This window comes from Sturnira hondurensis, unplaced genomic scaffold (genome assembly GCF_014824575.4).
Source record: "Sturnira hondurensis isolate 20B ecotype Veracruz unplaced genomic scaffold, ASM1482457v3 Scaffold0001509, whole genome shotgun sequence".
Classification (NCBI taxonomy): domain Eukaryota; kingdom Metazoa; phylum Chordata; class Mammalia; order Chiroptera; family Phyllostomidae; genus Sturnira; species Sturnira hondurensis.
In genome coordinates, this window is record NW_028074140.1 from 5,982,147 (window position 1) to 6,004,077 (window position 21,931).

The following is a 21,931-nucleotide window of genomic DNA, read 5'->3' on the forward strand; positions in this document are numbered from 1 at the left end:
GAATAACCATTATTTTCTCACACTTGACCAGAAGTCTCCTCCAACTTGGGAATAGAGTGCATGGCTTCCATTAGGCTTCAGCCAAACATAGCACTGACTCAGCCCCACTGATTGGTGGGAGGTCAAAATCAGCTGCATTTTCCCCAAACTCAACAACATTGTCTTTATTTTCCTATTTAACCTAAATTCTATGAATCAGAATTGTAAGAATGTCTTGATATTTTCTTCTCAACTCTTTTCTTCCTTGGCCCTTTGCTCGTGTGTTGTATCTTCTCTAAATCCAAAATTTAACCATTAACTTCTCTATTATACCCATGTTGCAAATTTATTTTTTTTGAAAAATAAAACACAACTTTATCTGAAGATCTTGTAAGTCTATTATCTCCAAACCCAAATCCACGCTGCCTAGATACTATTATTTCTTTTACAAATCCAGCAACTACTTTTTCTAGTAGAGGTTCTAAAAATTCATTTTCTCCTCAAGTATTCCACCATGTTCTCATTTTCAATGACAAAATAAAATCTGCTGAATGAATCCTTCAGCCTTCAAGTATGATCGAAATTCTCTTCACTCTGGGCTTCTATCACTCACTATGTATGCTTCTTTAACACGTATTATATTGTCCTATAATCCTGGCTACTTCTCTATTACCCCTAATAGTCTGGAGGATTATTGTGTTCAGGGGCTATTTTCTGTTTGGCTTTGAATCTTGGGTGAGCCTGCATTGGTTGCCTATTCCTGTAAAATAAATTACCAGTAATTCAGCAGCTTAAAAACACAAATGTCTGTTTTCTCATGATTTCTGTGGGTCAGAAATCCAGGTGCAACATCAGTGCCCCTGACTCAGAGTCTTTACAAGGCCTGCAGTAAAGGTACCTACCAGAACTCCAGTCAATTCCAACTCAACTGGAAGAAGATCTGCTTCCAAGCTCACTCCTGTGACTGGTGGCGAGCCTCAGGTCTTTGCTGACTGTTGACTAGAAACACTAGTTCCTTACCTCGTTAGCCTCTCCATTGGGCTGTTCACATAACATGGCAGCTTGCTTCCCTCAGCATGAAGACTTTAAGACCCTCAAGGGAATGAGACAGCACCAAGAAAAGACAACAGAGGGTGAGCGTGGCAAAAGCCAGAGACTTTTTGAAACCTAATTTCAGAAGTGGCACCTCATTACTTTTGCTGTGTTCTGTTCATTAGAAACTCACACTCAAGGGGAGGGAATGGTGTGAATAAACGGGAGTAGGGATCTTGGGGGCACTTTAGATGGCACCACAAACCCACATGGTGTTTAAATGCCATAAAATGGGCATCCTATTAGAGCCTTAAGTGATAAATGAATGAATATATGTCCCTCAGAATAGAGGGCTAAGTGGAAGATATAGGTTTGGTAGTTAAAGCTGCTAGTATGTGAGAGGATCCAGGTAGTCTGGGAAGCACAGCCCTGAGGATCATTTAAGAGGCAGGCAAAGAAAGCAGAGCCAGAAAGAAAACTGAAAAGCAGCAGTCAGAGAGATAGGAAGCAACCCAGAAAAAAAAAGCTATAAATGAAGTAAAAGGACAAAGAAGCAGAGACTGTTCGGCATTATCAGTACCTTGAGTATATTAATAGGATGGTAACTGAAGAGAGTGACTACCGTAATTATTGAGTACAAAAAAGTATACAGCAGCTTGTGATGGTTGAGTTTGTCTGTGTCTACTTGGCTGGATAATGGTGCTCAGATACTGGGTCAAACATTATTCTGGATGTTTCCATGAAGGTGTCCTTGGGATCAGATGAACATTTAAATAGTGGACTCTTAGTAAAGCAAATTACCCACCACAAAGTGGGAGGAACTCATCCAATAAGCTGAAGGCCTTAATAGAACTGAGACTGATCTCTACTGAGCAAAAAGAAATTCTGCAAGCAGACTGTCTTTGGACTTGAAGTGTAACTTTTGCCTGAATCTCCAGCCTGCTGGCAATACCACAGCAGATTTTGGACTCACCATGCCTCCACAATTCTGTAAGCCAATTCCTTATAATAAATATCCCACTTTCTCTCTCTCTCTCTCCATATATACTTGTCATATATATACATACATATATATATATAATATTATATAAATAAAATTTATATATAAATTTATATACATAAAACATATATTCTATTGTCACAAATATTATATTAATTATAATTTAAACTATATTATAAAATAAAATTTATATTATATATAATTTATATATATTATATATCTATCTCAAGGTCTGTTTAGAAGGTATCCAGCCATTTAATATGAAAAATAGAGACATTTATTGAAGAAGATACAAGAAATGTTGTACATAGGACAGGGACACCTCAGTACCCTTCAAACTAGGTGCCTTGGGACCTCACACAGTTCTCCCAATTACCATTAGTTGCCCTCTCATATTTTCCTGAATCTCATTGACAGTTTGAAATCTCTTCCCTTCCAAAGGTGATTTAAATTTTAGGAAAAGCCAAAAGTCACAGGGTGCCAAATCTGGACTTTAGGGGGTCTGAGTCACCTGAGTGATTTGATGGTTTGCCAAAAATCTCTGCACAAGTGTGGTGCATTAGTGGGTGCATTGTCACGATGACGCTGCCTCTCACCAGCAGCCCATAGCTCTGGCCTTCTGAATCAGCCCAATAATTTCTGTGGAGGAATGTTCAAGCCTAACACAAAGTTTGATGCAGATTTGTTCTTCTACTTGCTCAGTACCTACTTGCTCAGTTATTTTCAATGTGACAGTCACACAGTACACATACTCACTCAATGGCATATACCTCCTCCATTGACTAGTACAGTGAAGTCATCATTGTTTACACACATGTGATTCCATTCCACTCTCCTTGGCTGTCAGGTTACATACATGTTGCACAACCCATTCTCATTATATTAACAATGGCTGAACCTTTTCCGGACAAACTGTGTATGTATGTGTGCACATATCTACACATACCTTGTTGATAGACACACAAGAATAGGTCAGTAACTTCTTGAAGAGGTTGGTTTATTTTTGTGTGTGTACATTGGTTTTATTTTAATTAGATTTAAACATGTTTATATATTTAGGGCAAGAAGTGAAAAGAGAGTGAGAGGCTGAAAATACAACATAGAGAAATCTAATCATAAGGGATGAGATCTGAAAGCATACCGGTAGGAAATAAAGAGCAAGTGGAGAATGTCTTTAAAACGAAAAGGTATATTTCTTCCTCTGAAAATAGAGGGAGATTAGAGTTTGTAGTAGCTATTTCTCATAACAAACCATCCCAAAACTTAGTTGTTGAAAACAACAACCATATATTACCTCTTGTGAGTCTTCAGGTCAGCAAAGCAGTTCTCCTGGATCGGATTAGGCAAATCTTGTCTTAGGGCTTTGTTCATTTATCTGTGGTCAGCTAGGTATTGGCTAGGGGCTGGCCAGAGAAGGCTGCTCTGGGCTAGCACAATTCAGCTCTGTTCCATGTGCCCTCATCCTCCTAGACTGGGATTCTTTTCAAGGCTATGACAGGGCTCCAAAAAAGAAGGTGAAGACACACAAGTACTTTTTCAAGCCTTCACAAAAGAAAGTTTCATAGCAGAAACCAGGGTCAGAATGGGAAGATACTACAAAATTACAGAGTAAAGGGTATGGAAATCAGAGGCCATTAATTTGAGCCGTTAGTGCAATCGGTTTACCAAAGGGTGGATCCATTGATAGACTTCTTTGTAAATATGGTCAGGAAATGGAAAGAGCTCATTGCTAAGAGTAATATACTTTTATTCTATGGGGTAAGAAGGATTAATTTCCAAGAAAAAAGGAGGTCAGTATCAGCACAGGAGGCATGAGGAAATTGAAGAGTATTTTCAGTAGATCTTATGAAGAGTTTGGGGAGAACATTCACCAGAGACATATAAGGAACTGGCAGATAGTACTGGAAGCCTACGTGAGGTGGAGACCATATGTTTCTGGTGGCAATAATCTCAACATTTGTGTGATTTTCTTCAATAGTCTAGCACTGGAGGTGTAGAAGAAGAGGTGGGTGGTTACACTGATTCAAGCTTAGACATTTTTAGGATGGTCTTGATACAGAGACAAGGAAGCTGAGGATTTTAAGGCCCCTTAACAGAGATGAGTGGCCAGAAATAGGTGGTTTTCAATGACAGGGAAGGACAGCAGGTGGCATATATCTCAAAGAAGGAGACATTTTTCCTAGAGGTATTAAAAAGTGACAGTGTGAAAGTGACATTTAGAATCCAATAGGAGCTATATTTTTGGTGAAAAGTGGCATATTACACAAGGCAGGGAGACCAAAGGGACTTTCTGGGAAGAAATTTATGATATAAGAACATTTTTTTTGCATGGGCATTTGGGCATTAGGAGGTGTAGTGAAAACAGTGAAGATGAAAGACAGCTATGGACTAAAGAGTATGTAGGAGGCGAGGGGAACAGGTCAAGAAGGCCCCGAAGAGACCTAATTTGAAGGTAGCTTCTGGCGAGTAAAGTGACATACAGGGTAGCAGCCATGAACAAAAAAGATTCATATGATGATCTTCTTCATGATTATATTGGGAAAATACTTATTTCCTTAACCAAATAATCATTTGTTTGCTTTATTTTTAACAATAGTTAAGTAAAAATATTTAAGCTTGTTATTGGAAGATAATAAAGGACAACATTTGTTGAAGGAAGCCAGTCAAGAATAGTGTTCTCTTTCTCACAGGTCATAAATGCAGACCAACTAGCACTACTCTGTAAGTGTCAGTGATCCCCAAATCAGTGACGTTACCAACAGCTGTGAAGTGGTTTATAGTTGCGACCCCCATGCTTCAGCCCTGCAATGGCAGCAATGTCCTACAGACTTTCATTCTGTAGTCCTAGAGTTTTTAAAAATAACTGTTTCTTGCACTTCCAGGCAAAATGGAGGCATAGACACACTGTGCCTCCTCACAGAACCAAAAGAAGGACAACAACAAATTTAAAAAAAAACAATCAGAACTGACAAAAAAAATCAAACTGTATGGAAGTGCAACAACCAAGGAGTTAAAGAAGAAGCATTCATGCAGACCTATAGGAGGGAGAGAGACAGGCAGCCGGGGCAGAGAGGACTCACGGCAAGGCAGCAGCTTGCAGACTGGGCGGTCCCACATTCGTGTGCAGATAAACTGGGAGGAACAACTGGGAGTGAGACAGACCGCACAACCCAAGTTCCCCACACAGGGAAATAAAGCCTCAAAACCTCTAACTGAAAAAACCTGTGGGGGTGGCAGGAGCAGGAGAAACTCCCAGTCTCACAGGAGAGTTTGTTGGAGAGACCCACAGGGTCCTAGAACATACACAAACCTACCCACCTGGGAATCAGCACCAGAAGGGCCCAATTTGCTTGCGGGTAGCAGGGGAAGTACCTGAAAACCATCAGAGAGTAGAGCAAGCTCACCGTTCCCTCTTGGACCCCTCCCCCACTGACAGAGTCACAACATGGCGACTTGGGTTGCCCTGCCCTGGTGAACATCTAAGGCTCTGCCCCTTACTATGTAACAGGTGTGCCCAGATCAAAAAAGAAAATGGCCCAAATGAAAGAACAGATCAAAGCTCCAGAAAAAATACAACTAAGCGATGAGGAGATAGCCAGCCTATCAGATGCACAGTTCAAAACACTGGTAATCAGGATGCTCATAGAAATGGTTTAGTATGTTTGCAAAATAGAGCAAAAAATGAAGGCTATGAAAAGTGAAATAAAGGAAAATGTACAGGGAACCAACAGTGATAAGAAGGAAACTGGGAGTCAAATCCATGATTTGGAGCAGAAGGAAGAAACATTCAACCAGAGCAGAATGAAGAAACAATAATTCAAAAAATGAGAAGAGGCTTAGGAACCTCCAGAACAACTTTAAATGTTCCAATATCCAAATCATAGGGGTGCCAGAGGGAGAAGAAGAAGAGCAAGAAATTGAAAACTTATTTGAATAAATAATGAAGGAGAACTTCCCTAATCTGGTAAAGGAAGTAGACTTCCAGGAAGTCCAGAAAGCTCAGAGAGTCCCAAAGAAGTTGGACCCAAGAAGGAACACACTAAGGCACATCATAATTACATTACCCAAGATTAAAGATAAGGAGAGAATCCTAAAAGCAGCAAGAGAAAAGGAGACAGTTACCTACGCAGGAAGTTCCCATAAGATTTCTCAAAAGGAACCTTACAGGCAAGAATGGGCTGGAAAGACATATTCAAAGTCTTGAAAGGCAAGTACCTACATCCAGGATTATTCTATCCAGCAAAGCCCTCACTTAGAATAAAAGGGCAGATAAACTGCTTCCCTGATAAGGTCAAATTAAAGGAGTTCATCATTACCAAGCCCTTATTATATGAAATGTTAAAGGGACTTACCTAAGAAAAAAAAAGAAGATAAAAAATATTAACAGTAAAATGACAACAAACTGGAACTATTAACAACTGAACCTAAAAAGAAAACAAAAAAACAAAGTAACAACTGGAACAGGAACAGGATCACAGAAATGGAGATCACCTGGGGGGTTATCAGTGGGGGAGTGGGAGGGAAAGAAAGGGGGAAAAGATAAAGGGAATAAGTAGCATAAGTGGTAGGTAGAAAATAGACAGGGTGAGGTTAAGAATAGTATAGAAGATATAGAAGCCCAAGAATAGTATAGAAAATATAGAAGAACATATGTACGACCATGGACATGAACTAAAGGAGCGGGGGATGCAGATGGGAGGGGCAGTGAAGGGTGGAGGGGAATAAATGGGGGAAGTGGGATAACTATATTAGCATAATTGGTAAAATATATTTAAAATTTTTTTAAAAATAAAATAACTATTTTCTCACTTGTATTTCTTAAAGACCATAAAGGGAGAAGTACAGATCTTTACAACACTTAAACAAATCAACAAAAACCTTTATTCTTTCACCTCCATTTTTTTCCTCACACTGCAAATTGTCCCTGTGCCCCTCTCACCCCAAAATGCCCCCCCAAAACCCTCTCCCTGTGTCTTTGGGCCCTGTCTTCCTGCTGCCCACTCCCCTGGTCACAGTGTCCATGGGTCCATTACTATAGTCACAGCCACTGGCTGCATGGCCATGAGACCTGTGCAGCAACCTAAGACCCTGCCCCCTGCTTAGTTTTTATGCTCTGATGATGTTGTCTTAAAATTCTTAACAATTTTGAACAAGGTCCCTGCAAATGCTGTAGCTGCTCCTGACTCCAGTCTGCCAGTTATGATTGCTCCAGAGGACAGTGGGAGGATTGAGTCTCTCCTGTCCCCCAGGGAAGACTAGTTTGTGTTCCACTCTGACTGCTTTTCCCCAGAGAAAGGACTGAGTGGCTCTGGTGGCTTCACCATGACTCTCAGCTCTCTACGTCTGAGAGGAGCAGTAGTGAATGTTGTCAATGCTTATGCATTAATAATGTTTGTTTTATCACACATGCTTTTGAGGATAATCGGTCAATTTCATACATAATTTGTGATGTGTGTGTGTGTGTGTGGTTAACTTTATAAGAACTGGAACACGTAAAGAAAGGCTTAAAGAATTTTTTTTAGCAGAACAGAACATTGGCAACAAAATAAGGAAAGAATATTTGATATTTCCAAAAGATGTGTTTATGAAACAGAATTCTAGGAACAGGGTTATTCACTTGGGTGAGCTAAGATAGAAGTGAAAACTATTAAGCATTGAGGAAAGACCTAAGGAAATAAGATACAGTGTCAGGGGTCAGGTAAAGACACTGGACCCAGATCAACACAAAAATTTTTTAAAAATGAAAAAAGTTACAGCAACCTCTTTTTAAAATACTAGTCATGATTGGTTTTTCTTGTCTTCCTGGAGTGAAAAGATGCTCAGCATCATTAGCCATCAGAGAGGTGCAAATTAAAACCACAATGAGATACCACCTCATACCAGTCAGAATGGCCATCATAAACAAATCAACAAACAAGTGTTGGAGAGGATGTGGAGAACAGGGAACACTAGTGCACTGTTGGTGGGGAAGCAGACTGGTGCAGCTACTGCGGAAAACAGTATGGAATTTCCTCGGAAAACTAAAAATGGAACTGCCCTTTGATTCAGCAATTTCACTGCTGGGATTATACCCTAAGAACCCTGAAACACCAATCCAAAAGAATCTATGCATCCCAATGTTTGTAGCAGCACAATTTACAACAGACAAGTGCTGGAAGCAACCTAAGTGCCCAGCAGCAAATGAGTAATTCTACACAGCAGAGAGAAAGAAGGAGCTTATACTCTTTGTGACAGCATGAATGGAACTAGAGAACATTATGCTAAGCAAGATAATCCAGGCAGTGAGGCACAAATACCACATGATCTCACCTTTAACTGGAACATAATCAACAAGAGAAAAAAGCAAGCAAAATAAAACCAGAGTCATTGAAATTAAGAACAACCTAACAATAGCCAGAGGGGAGGGGGGAGGGGACAGAGGGAAGAAGGGTTTTCAGGAACTACTATAAAGGACACGTGGAGAAAACCAAGGGGGAGGGTGGAAGCAAGGGAGGGAAGTGGGTTTGGAGGCGGTGGGGAGAAAATATGGATAATTTTAATTGAACAACAATAAAATAATTTAAATTAAAAAAATTCTAGTCGTGAACCTGGTCTCTTACATCAGAGACTTTCTTGTTCCAATGAAATTCCATCTCTTTCGCCTTCATTGCCCTTTACACAATACCTTACACATTGTAGTCCTCAATCAACAGTTGTTGTTTGATGGAAAATAAATCTAAAAAAGAAATTCTTTTAGATCAAAGGAAGCAAACTGTCAGTCTGCAGGCTGACACAGATGGATTTTATTCGCCCCACACTGTTATTTTAAAAAATATTTTTGATCAACTGGAAATGTCTAAAAATAAGTAAATGTCACACAAAAACCAATATTCCTGGCTTCTCTTTAAAAAATTAAAAGGCCTCGTTACATATGGCCTAGAACTGTATGGGCATATGCTGTCCAGCTCACCATAGTCCCTACTTTACACGGTTGTCCTCCCCACATGAATGCATTTCCACCCCTTGTAGCAAAGACTGTGCATTGGCCCTCCAAATCCACACCTACCCTTTTCCTAAATAATATCAGGTTTTAGCAGACATCATGGCAACCAGAATATACAGAACTTTTCTTCCTCTCATATAACCAGACATGGTTATGTGACTATGTACTGAGCAGCCTACTTAGTTTTCTGTTCAACTTCTAGGGAATGTCTTTAGCAGGAGAAGACATGCCCTTTCTCCACCTTCTCCTCATGCAGACTGGAATTCGAATGTAATTGCTGGGGCTTCAACAGCTATCTTGGACCATAAAGTAAATCTGGGACTGGTAAAGCCATAAACTAGAGGGAACCTGAGTCTCTGGTTATGAGAATCTGTCACATCAGCCCAGGGATGCCTCCTCCAGGTTTTTACATCAGACAGAAATAATCTCTATCTCGTTTAAGCCATTGTTGTTTGGGAATCTCTGTCACATAGAGCCAAATATAATCCTAAGTAATACAACTGCAAATCATTTCTAATAAGCAAGATTTTTCTTATTTATCATGACTATTATGATTAAAAAGGAAATACCAAGAAAAGTCACAGTCTTTGGGAAGAAGGATGTATGCAGTAGATCCCACAGTTTTGGGGTGGTAGCTGTACACTCCATGAGTACACGTTGGTTGAGCCTCCTCTATCTCTGGTAATACTGTGTGGTAGTAAAGCATGCAGGCTTTAGAGTTTCTGAATATCCCTGTGCTTCAATTTCCTCATTTGTAAGATGAGGGTAACAAAATAGTAACTTCCTTAATGGCTTCTTGGAAAGTTTAGAGGAGATAATTCAAGTAGTCAAAGAGATAAGTCTCATTTCTTAAATTCTAGGCAGAGGAGACAGAGTGGTGGCCTGGAGGTGGGAAGGCATGTGGAATTAAGGAGAGGCTCATTTAACTTTTCTGGTCTTCTCACATCAAAAAATAATAAAAAGTGTGGGAGTGATACTGAAAAAGGTTTTACCAGAAAAATGAAAGAGCCCAGTGTGTTATTACTTCAAGCTGTCATATTTAAAGTTAAGATTAATAAGGGAATATCAAATCTTAATATTTTTATATCATACTTAAATCATTTCTTAAAAGCAGTGAAGCTGATGACAATTGAACAGGAAGTATATTTTCTTTCAAAGTACTATTATTAGTCAAATAAATGATCAAAAGAGCCCTGAGTTTATCGAAAATTTAATTCCTGCTGTTGGAGTGAGTCAGAATTGTTTTCATAGAATAAGGAAAATGTACCTATGAAATATAGACACTTCTCCTACTAGTAATAGAATAACTTCCATACATTTGTTTTTTTTTAAACAAATTATACCAGCAAATTAGAATCAGAAGAAATGTCATTACTTGGTAGTTTTCATTAAAAAAATTTTGTTAAGTCACTATTTAAGCCTTTCCTATAAATTATCTTCAGTGACGCCTAAAACTTTAAAAATATCGTTAGTTAAAAGTAAACACAGGGCTTAGAAAAGATAAAGGAGATGGCATCATTTTAAGAAAGTAATTTAAAGATGATTTTTACTTGGCAAATAGAGCATAACTGTAAAATACTTGCATAGATAGAAAAAAGAATATTATACACAAAGTCAGTGTTATTTACATAGAATTCGATTGTGACCTTTTTGTTCATTACTCATAGCGTCCATAGTGAGAACATTTGATCCTTCAGTGTTTTTATGTATTAGCCATCGACCAATGAAGAGGTAACCTTAACATAACATTCCCTTTTTGCCCTTCAGATTTAAAGGAATGTCCTAATTAGGTCCTGGCTGGTGTAGCTCAGTGGATTGAGCATGGGCCTGAGGACCAGAGGATTGCGGTTCGATTCCCAGTCAGGGCACATGCTTGGGTTGCAGGCCACTTCCCGGCAGGGGACACATGATACATTGTGTGTCCTCGGCAGAGGCAACCATACATTGATATTTCTCTCCCTCTCTCCTTCCCTTCCCCTCCAAAGATAAATAAATAAAATATTTTAAAAAAATAATAAATAAATAAATAAAGGAATGTCCTAATTAAATAAAAAAGTAAGTCTTCCTTATATTTAATTATGACATGATGCTTCAGGAGTAGATTACACAAAATGGCCATAAAAGTGATCTGAGAAACCACATCGTAATTGATAGAGATTACACTAACTATTTTCCAAACAAATTTTTAAACTCTGTGAAGACACTTTGGTAAGGACATTTTATGATTATAGTCCTCAGGGTTTTTTTTTTTTGGTGAGAATTCTCTAGGATAATCACTTAGGATAAAGCCAAAGCCTCCCAGGTAAATACCAATTACGGTCAGGCTTTCTACCTTTGATGCCAGATTCACAAAGCATCTGAAACCTTCCAGGTATGAAACAGGTTGATGGAACTTGATTAAATGTAACAGTTTAAGTTTGGGGACCAATGTTCTGTTTTAAATGTTAGCATGTGATTGACTTTTGCATACATTTTTAAAACTTAGAGAATTTCTTTTGCCTAGCAGCCACTTTCCTGAATGCCTGGCTTCCCTTGATACAACTGGGAAGCCTTGCCCCTTTAGTAAGAGGACTACATCTAGGCAGCTCAACGAGAGGGAGGGCCCCATGACTGACCACATTTCTGGAATAGCAGAATGCACTGGAGCACACACCCAGCTGTTGCTGCCAATGTCACTGGAGCAAGGTGAAACTCAATTTCCCTAAAGACCTGTTGGCTATATATGTATGCCTCCTATATGGCAGCTGTATGTATGCCTCCACCCACCTAACTCTTTCACTTGCCTACAGTGGCTAGAGAAACTCACCCTTAGCTACATCTTGGCTAAAGATCCTTTCCTTGTTCCAGCATTTGGTCGTGAAAGCATGGAGGTGTTGATCATCAATTTGTTTATGCTTTCCCCACACTCTGTGGGACTGTGTCAGTGTGAAAACATTGACTTACAGGGAACAGTGATTCTCAACTTTAATGTGCACCAGAATCCCCTGAAGAGTTTGACTAAACTCAGATTTCTGGGCTCCCCCTCCCAGAACTGCTGATTCAAACGGTCTGAGGTAGAATTAATAATTTTCTTTTCTAGAAAGGTTTCCATAATTTGGATGCTATTGGATGGATTATCACACTTGAGACCCACAGATCCAGAGGTAAAAAGAGCCCAGTTTTTTGTTTCTGTCTCTGGAACTAGAAATTCGTTCTTTAATCTGCCGATATGTAGTTTTATGTCTTCCAGATTTAGGGCTATTTAAGTATCATTTTGTTTGTTGTCATCATACACATCAAATGGATTCCTTTGTGTTATTCAAATAAGTGTTCTTTGATAATGTTCAAAACCCATGGCTCTGGATAGAGAGTTGAGTTTTGGGGTCATGAGAGCAAACAGCCACCCTCGTAATTTACCTCTTTTTTCATTGGTTCCTCATTTGGTTGCCTGCCTGGCAGTGTGACCTGAAATTTCTACAGAAACTTTTTAGTTTAAATAATAAATGTTAGAGCATTTTCTCCAGAAGAATAAGGTTAAAAAGAAAGGAAGAAAGAAAAAATAAAAGGACGGAAGGAGAAAAGAAAGGAAGGGGAGATTAAAAGAGGAAGAAAAGAAAGCTTTAATGACTTTTAAAAGCATGTTTTTAAAGGGATGCATTTAGAAAATGCCTGGAAAAAACTGCATTGATTCAATCATAATTAAAATTCTAACAGCAACTAATTTTTATTGAATGCTTACTTGTGCCAGATACCTGCTAAATGTTTTATATGTCATATCACTTAATCTTTATAAAAATCCTTGGAGTATAAACTACTGTTATCACTATTGAAAATGTTTTTGGTGATATAGAATTGTAGCTAGAACCAGATTTTAATAACATTTGAATGAAAAATTTCAGAGTATCGTATCAAAGGGTAAAGAGTGTTTACCTTTCACATAAGCTGGTAGGTACCCTGTTTATTGTTTCTTGATCTTGCTGTGTTTTTGTCTCTGCCTGAGACCCTTTTCTGTTTCTTTCCTGCATAGCTAAAATTCTGGCCTCTCTTCTGCTTAGACTCAGTGACACTTCATTCATGTTTTCGGTGCTCACCTCATCTTCGTTTGAACAGTCACATACAATAAAGAAATGAACATGTTTGGATAGAGTATCATTCTCATGTTTGCCACACGCGAGTCACAGAACCTCGAGCAAATTCATGCCTCTGTTTCTGTACTTGAAAAATGGGACTAACAATACTTGAGTAAATTGAGCCCTTTTATCCTATAGACTTTATGAATCAGTAATCAATTGAGTTTCCTCTGTGGTGGCTTGTAGAAAGCTCAGAGGCTAATTGGTAGGCCCCTTTACAAAATGCACTGGATTGTATGTCATATCTTCTCTGTATTACTCAATCTTCCTTTGTACCATTTTCCCATAGACTTACTAATAACTAAAAAAAGTAATTTACAAATGTAATTCAAATCTGTGCATACAAATTAGGGAATACATGTTGCCCCCACTGACCCTCTGAGTCATAATCAGTACAATATACAGCTGACCCTTGAAAAACACCATCCCACCCTCATGCAGCTGAAAATTTGCATGAAACTTTTGACTCCCCAAAAGCTTAACTATTTTTAAAACATTTTATTCGTTTATTTTTAGACAGAGGGGAAGGGAGGAGAAAGGGAGAAAGAAAAGGAGGGAGAGAAATATCAGTGTGTGATTGCCTTTCACATGTCCCCCACTAGGGACCTGACCTGCAACCCAGGCGTGTGCCCTGACTGAGAATCAACTGGCGACCCTTTGGTCTGCAGGCTGGCACTCAATCCACTGAGCCACACCAACCAGGACTCAAAAGCTTAACTGTTAATAACCTATTGTTGACCAGTAGCCTTATCTATAATGAAACAATTGATTAACACCTATTTTGTATATTGTATGTACTAAACATACTGTATTCTTACAATACATTAAGGTAGAAGAAAAATGTTACTAAGAAAATCATAAGGAAGATAAAACATATTTACAGTATTTATTGAAAAAAACTACTTATAAGTGGACCTGTGTAGTTCAAACTTATCTTGTTTAAGGGCCAACTATGTACAGTTTCTCAGTCATTCTGTCTGTCTCTCTATCATCTGTCTATCAATTTCAAATGGTATTCAATAGACATCCAAATGTTCATATTGTTGTAGAGCTGTTTTTAACTTAGAAATATATTGTGAACATTTCCAGGGTCAATAGTTTTCTACTAAAAACATTAGTAGAAAACATTTATCACTAAAAACATTTATCACTTGTGCAGTTTTCCATCCCACCATGCTACTACGATTACTTAAAATCTGAGCCAATGGAGAGAGATGGCATACACAGGGGAGAGATTGAACTTCCGTAGGAGGAGAAACATTTCTTCCACTTCAACAGGAAGAAAGGATATATGCAGATGGCATTATTATATATATTTGGTTTTTTTCCATGGAGTAAGAAGTGTATACAGTGTGGCAAGTGGATCTTCCTACTTTTGGTGACTTGAAAGCAGAAAGTAGTTTGGTCCAGCCAAAGGAAAACAATATAGTGGTCCCTTAGAAAATTAAAAATAGAAAATAGAAAGAAAAAGGAAGAAACAATAAAAAGGAAAAAATAGAGCTCACATATGATGTAGCAATCTTACCTTTGGGTTTATATTCATAGGAAATGAAAATGGGGTTATCGAGAGAGAGAGCCGCATTCTCCTGTGTACCGCAGCATTGCCCACAACAGCCAAAATTGGAAACCACCTAAGTGCCCATGAGTGGACGAATGGATGAAGAAGATGTGGTATACACATACAATGTGATATTATTCTGCCATTTGACATCCTGCCTTTTGTGACAACCTGGATGGACCTTGCACACATGATGCTAAGTGAGATAAGTCAGACAAAGACAAGTACTGTATGTGTATCACTTATATGTGGAATCTCAAAAAGCCAAATTCATAAAAACAAAGAGTGAAGTGGTGGTTACCAGTGGTTGGGGGTATATGGGAACAGGGCAGACGTTGTTTAAGGGTACAAATTTACAACAAGTAAAAAAAGCCCTAGAGATCTTGTGCATGATATAGTGAATATAGACAACAACATTGTTTTATAATCATCAAGCTTGCTAAGAGACTAGAACTTAATTATTTTAAATGACAATTATGTACTGTGATAGAGCTACTAATTATTGTTACAATGGCAACCATATTTCAATATATAAATGTATCAAATTAACACGTTGTACACCTCAAATTTATATGTCAAATATACTTGAATACCAATTTTCTAAAAAGCAGAGAGTAGTCAAATCTCCCTTGCCAGATGGAAGTTCAAAAGAAAAAAATGACAGCAGCTTGAATATGGTGAGTGAGTAAGCCTAATCAAGAATCTCAGAGTCATTTTAGTTTTAAAGTGTATCCTACTCAAACCTAGAAATTAAAATAGATTTAAAGTAAGCACTTACTTAGGACAGTTATAGTAAGTGAAGCATCTAATGGTATCTAGGAATGTCTTATTGCTGTATTTATGTGTAGCATTTTAAAATAATTGTATTTAAGAATAATATTTTCTAATTTTAGTGAATTTGCATTAAAGTTTTACTGAGTGGGGAAGCATGTTATAACACCCATTTTTACTGAGGAAAGCAGTTATACGAGAAATACCAGTTGTCGTTCTTGCTTATAATTCCAACCAACCTGTTTGCTTTAAGTACACTGTCATTTGTGGGTTTCTTTGTTCCTTTCTAGTAAATAATAAGGCATTTCATTTTTCTCTGTTAATAAGGAATTTGAAAAGTTGCCCCAGTTGCTACTTAAAAAACATTTGAAGCCCTGAGCATTTTGGCTGTGCTGTTCCTGGCTGTCAGCCACACTGTCAGGCTCCTTAATTACTTCTGGGGAGATGGCGTGGAAGATTGCTTGGCCTCCTAATGCCCAGGACGCTAAGTCTCCTGTTTCCCCTTCACCCTTCCCCAAAGAGGAGACTCACTAGAAGCCCCTGCCAGCCAGCTTTACTGCCAGCCATTTCTGGGGAACTTGATTGATTTTCACACCCAGTGCATTTTTTTCACTTACTTTCCTGCATCTGTCTGACCTTCCAGCATCCTCACTGCAAACCCCTGAAGGTGTACCTCTTATCTGATACTACATCAGACACTCCTCTCCCTACCCTTCCAATAGCTCCTGCATTAACTTCCCTGCCTTCGATCTGCCCCACCACTCCCAAATCACTCCAGGATATTTTGCCAAATACATCAAGACACTGAGCCTAAACTGCCAACAAATAACCATTAGGAAATAATCCCTAACGGGATTATTTAGAAACTCAAAAGTACAAAGAAGAGCAAAAACACGGGACCTGTCAGATCAGTGAAGTATCACCCAACAAATACTGTGTTGCTAGGTTCAGGTTTTGACCAGCAACCTAGTTGGCATTACTGGGAACAATGCAGGGATGATGGAACACAGTGTTCTTGAGTTGCATCAGGGGAAAACGAACATGTTTACATTTATGTAAAATCCAGTCTATTCAAGTGAATGTTTAAACAACAAAGGGAAATTTCCAGCAGATGAGGAAAGCCTACGACAATAACGTGTACTCATCTTCTGTCCCTACAACAACCTGTTCTCTGGATGGAGGCTTTCTGTAGATAACATGTGCATTACTTCTCCACTTTATTCTAGAATAGACCAATTCTCAACTGTAAACATGGGATAAGCATTCACATAGTTACAGATCAGAACAATGTTAATTCCCTAATGTCATCAGGTTTATTAAATGTTACAATAAAAAATAAAAATCAACCACCAGATACTGACACAAAAGGTAGAACCAGTTTCTGTGTTTATAGATGCCAGTCCTTAACTAAACGAACTTGTGTATTGCCTAACAACACGTAGAGATGTGGAAAGTAACATAAATCATTATATTTACATAAAATATGTGGTTCTTCTCTCAAGGAATTTACAGTATGTGAAGACTTAAACAGAAGTATAAACTGTTGGCAGTGCTGGGAAGTCTGCTTAATGAGATAAGGACTCATCCAGGGAGGTTTTGGAAGAAGAAACAATGGTGGGGTGTGGAAGGGGGTAGTCAGCAAAAACCTTTAGGATGACAGAGAGATGAATGATGGACATAAACCCAAGTGCACAGTAAATGATACTAGATAAGCAGGCAAAAGCAAATTAATATGTATTCATCTACGAGTCATAAGACCCAGGGGTTTTTATCTAGGAAAGAATAGGAATTTTGACAGAGCCTAGAGGTCAAATTGCAAGACTTGGAGAAGAGACTCAGCCTTTTTTTTTTGGCATTCTCCAGTATTTAGAAAATGTTACATTTCTAGTAATGTCACCACTTTGTTAAGTTCTGTAACCAACTAGGTGTTAGTAGTAAACCATATCTGATAAGATTATTCAATCAGAATTTTACAGTGATTATGTTGATGGTATAATTTTGTAGTGGAAGAAGTGAAAATTTTACTTAGCCATTGTTTCATACCATCTCTAGTGGAAATAAGGAATGGGCAAAAGGCAAAGGCATACTTAGCTATCAGTGTATGTACTGTGTGCTTCTGAGTGGAGCTCTTGTGGGGAATGAGTGCAGAGAGGGTAGTACATTTTTCATAGATGTTCTTGGGCAAGGGATAATTGCTATCTCCTACCCTTAGCTTACTATGGGCCCATTCACAGATGGAGCTAGGAATTTGTATTTTTGTCTATTCTTCGAGATTGAGGAAAGGGGGTTGAAACTGTGCACCCTGATTCTCTATCTTAACACAAAGCAAATTTCTCTCTGTCTCTTTTTTCTTTCTTTAAGTGTCGGGGTTAGAGAGAGGTAGCCCGTATATGATAGCATGTAATTTCCTTCACACTCCCTGCCCTTGGCAAATTAAATCTGACCTCTTCAAGGTAAGTATCTACCTCCAAGGTTCTGGAAGGGGATGACAATAAAAGAAAGGCAGCTCAGATATTTGCCAGTCTCAACAGAGCAATGACGTACTTCAATTCCAGTGGTCACATTCCACTGGTCAGAGCTAGTTACACGACCTGGTCTATGCGCAAGGAGCCTTAGGAATGAGGCCCATGGCTAAAATGAAGTCCCCAGATTCCCTCTGTCATATTCTGTGAGCATCCTGGGGCATTTTTTAAAATGCCATTAGATTGTGGGCTGAATCTCACTTGGCCCATGTAGTGTTGGTCAGGACAATATTTAAATCTTTTTCAATTTGTCATCAATATTGAAAAATAGAAGCACTTCTACATTTAAATAAATCTGTGTATAGGGATTCTCTCACAAAAGTCAGATGGTCTGTCAATGCTGCACCTTTATTTCTTCATGGTAGGAACTGGCAAGAGCTGGATACTGCCTACTTTGCAGTTTGCCTCAGTCCCCTTTAACAATCCCAACGTGTCTGTCCAGCTAGAGTCACTGCTTTGGGCTACTAGCTGGCATTTGAGCTTGTGATTCTGGAGCAGAAACCCAAATTAGGGCCTGTCTTGGTGCGGGTGGAGGAAAGCTTATTATTTTGCCTACATGTATTAGTTTGTTAGCACGGCTGTAACAAAGCATCTCAAAGTGGGTGACTTAGAAGTTTATTGTCTTACAGTTCATGAGTCTAGACATCTCAAATCAAAGGTGTTGGCAGGGCTGGGCCCTCTTGCGCGTTAGGAGGGCAAGATCTGTTCCAGGCCTCTTCCTGTAGTGGGGATGGCCATCTTCACGTTGACACAGCACTCCCTGTATGTGTTGCTCTGTGTCCACATTTCCCCCTTTTATAAAAACATACGTCATATTGAATTAGGGCCTGTCTTAATGAGTTGACCTGAACTTGATTGCCTCTGTAAAGACCCTATCTCCAAATAAAGTCACATTCTGAGAAACTGGGGGGTTAAGATTTCAATATGAATTTTGGAGGCACACAAAATGTAACCTGTAACATTAGAGTTACTTGGTTTCACATGCATTTCACAATGAAATAAAAATAGGAAAAATGCAAACGTTTTCAAGTAGAAAGCTTGCCATTGTTTTGGAAAAATTGGGCATTTTTTTTACAGGAGAGTTGAGATGCAATATCAAAATGAACTTTCTTTTTTTGCAAGGAATGCTATGTTCTTGGTGTTCATTGTGCAGCTGACCTGACACGGTCTGCACTGAGCCCAGAGGGATTTCTCCATTCTGTGGGGGAAGGCTTTTTTGTAAAAGAAGGGGCAATGCAGAGAGAAGATCCTATGTTCCTTGATGAAAGAGAGAAGCAAACTTATTACTATTGCTCTGCTCAGTTTTGTGAGAACGTTTCTTCTCTCCCAGACAGAAAAATGTTTCCTTTCATGCAATTGTTCACCCACATTCTCCGTCCCCAAACCAGTTGTGAAGCTCCACGCCTCTCCATCAGCTCTCCAGTCTGTCAGCTGATCCCAGTGACTGGGATCCCCTCACAGAGCCTGCTATAAAATGTCAAAGTTTATGTTGTGATAAATTGAACTATTTACTGAGGTTAAGTGGAAGAGTTCCAGCTGCCATTTACATTTTTTTTCAACTTCTCTTACCAGTTTGTTGACTTCTGTGACGGGGCGTGGGGGCCTTTCTGGGTGGGGACACTTGCCAGGGACAGCCAGGACAGGCCCTGGTGGTTTGAATGAAACAGCTCCCAGAAGCCCGGGCACAATGGCATGAAGCAAGACACACCCTTTCTTTCACATCCCTTTGCTAATTATATACCTGGGCAAGGAGAAAACAAAAGGCAGTTCAGAAACACGAATTCTCAAAACTCTGTTTATGTACACTTGGGGCCTCAACGTGCCAAAAAGCCGTGGCCTGATTTAAATACAAAAGGCTAATTTTCCCACTTTCTTATTGAAAGTGGGAAAGAAGGTGAGATTTGTCAGCCTTCACGATGACAGTAGCCAGTTTAAATGCTTCCTTTTTTCTATATGTGGATGATTTGACTAACTTCACCAAGCAGATCAGTTGTTTGGGGACACATAAGCCCAGTCCCACATAAAACATTAATTTTACATATTTAAATAAAGTCAAATCAGAGGGTTGTGGACATACACAACCCTGTTGAAAAAAGTTGCAAAACATTCTACTTGCTCAGAAAGGCCAAAGTTCAAAATTTTTGGAGTTACTGAGACAATGCAAGAGCACTTGGTGACAGAGCAGTCAAATGATTCATTTCCTCCCCGAGAATGTCAGAAGCTGACACCTTCCTTCACAAGCACGTGTTGAAAAAGAGGATCTGGGAAGCCTTCTCTGGCTGCTGAGGTGCTGAGTAGCGGAATGTAACTGTGCAGAATTCTTTAAATCAGCACAAATGAGATAGATACTCCATGACTTGGTCTTAGGAACAATGATAGGAAATAACTCATCATCTCTTTTTGTGAGTAGAGTTTGCCTTCAAAATCGTGTGGCTACATCCTCCTTTAACCCAGGCCTCTGCTGTCAGGGGCTTCCCTGACCTTCTGTTCCTCTGGAATCACCTTTTCCTTTAATATCCAAATAACATGGCCCAAGCCCATCCCATTCCCTGCAGTGCAAAGGCCCCTAATAGGCCCTGCTGGCTGCTTCTGCAGTAGCTCCCACTACAGAGCCTCCTGGTTCCTCACATCACCCTTGGCTTTTCCAATTGTTCCCAACTGCTCCACTTCGATATTTCAAATGTAAGTCTATCAGACTTATATTTGACTGTCAGACTTATATTTGACTGTCAGACTCCTGCTGAAGGCTGGGAGGAGCAGAGGGTAATTGCAGCTCAGAGTATTAAACATTTCTGTCCTAAAATTCTTTGGCTACCTTTACCATATAAAATCTCTTCTTGGATAAGTTCATCTCCAACCTCTGCTTGCCACCGTATTTCTCTGGCTCTTACCTTACTTTACATTCCCCTCTTCACTAAGGTGCCAGCATCCAATTCTTTTCATAAAGTATCTATAAAAGCAGGCTAGGTTATCACTCATGGTTATGAGAAAAGTTGTTTTGGGTGTCTCTGATTCTAGATCTCAAACCCTCACCCCAGTTTCTTGTTGATATGCAAATTATGCTAGTTGAAAAAAAATCTCCCCAAGCTTGTTCTAGAAAGCAAATATGAAAAGTATGTTTGTATGCAAATTTTTCTTTAGCTCTTGGAAGATTTGGAATTAAATATAGAAATGATGAAGTAAATAATAAATATTATTAATGCACTCTTTATGAAGGGGCAATGTAGATTTAGATATGTATGATGTTCAGATAATTTAACTTTTTTTTTTCAGATAATTTAACTTGATAGAAGGATTTCATGATTCCAAATTGAGTAATTGTATAACTGTTTAATATTTGTGATCTCACTTAAAATTCTACAAAGTTTGGACTTCCTGTCAAGATGGAGGTGTAGGTGGAAACACTGTGCCCCCTCCCACAACTAAATTTAAAGACAGCAAAGTTTTAGAAACAAAAACGCAGCCAAAACAGTGAAAATTGAACTGTATAGAAGTCCGACAACAACAAACCACTCAGCCAGACCGGTAAGAGGGATGGAGGCAGTGGTGGAGTGGGGTCAGGCTGGAAAGACCATTCGGTCCCACAGACCCGGGAGCAGAGGCAGAGGTGGTTGGTGGATCCCAAGCATGTGTTGGCGATGGGCGGACCCAGTGAGGGCACAGGGTGGATGGCTGACTGCGGTCACACATTCGCACGCAGATAAACCAAGCAAAGGAGTGAACAGTGAGACAGACCCTGCAGGCTAGGGCCCCAGTGACGGGAATAAGAGCCTGGAAGCACCAACTGGAAAGACTTTCTCGGGGTCGAGGGGCCAAGAGAGGCTCCCAGGCTCACAGAGAGTTCGTTGGAGAGACCCACGGGGTCCTGGAGAGTACACGGGCCCACACACCGGAGAACTGGCACCAGAGGGGCCCAAGTTGCTTGTGAGAAGCCGCAGAGGGGACAGAAATCTGAGAGAGAGCAGAGTGGAGCACCAT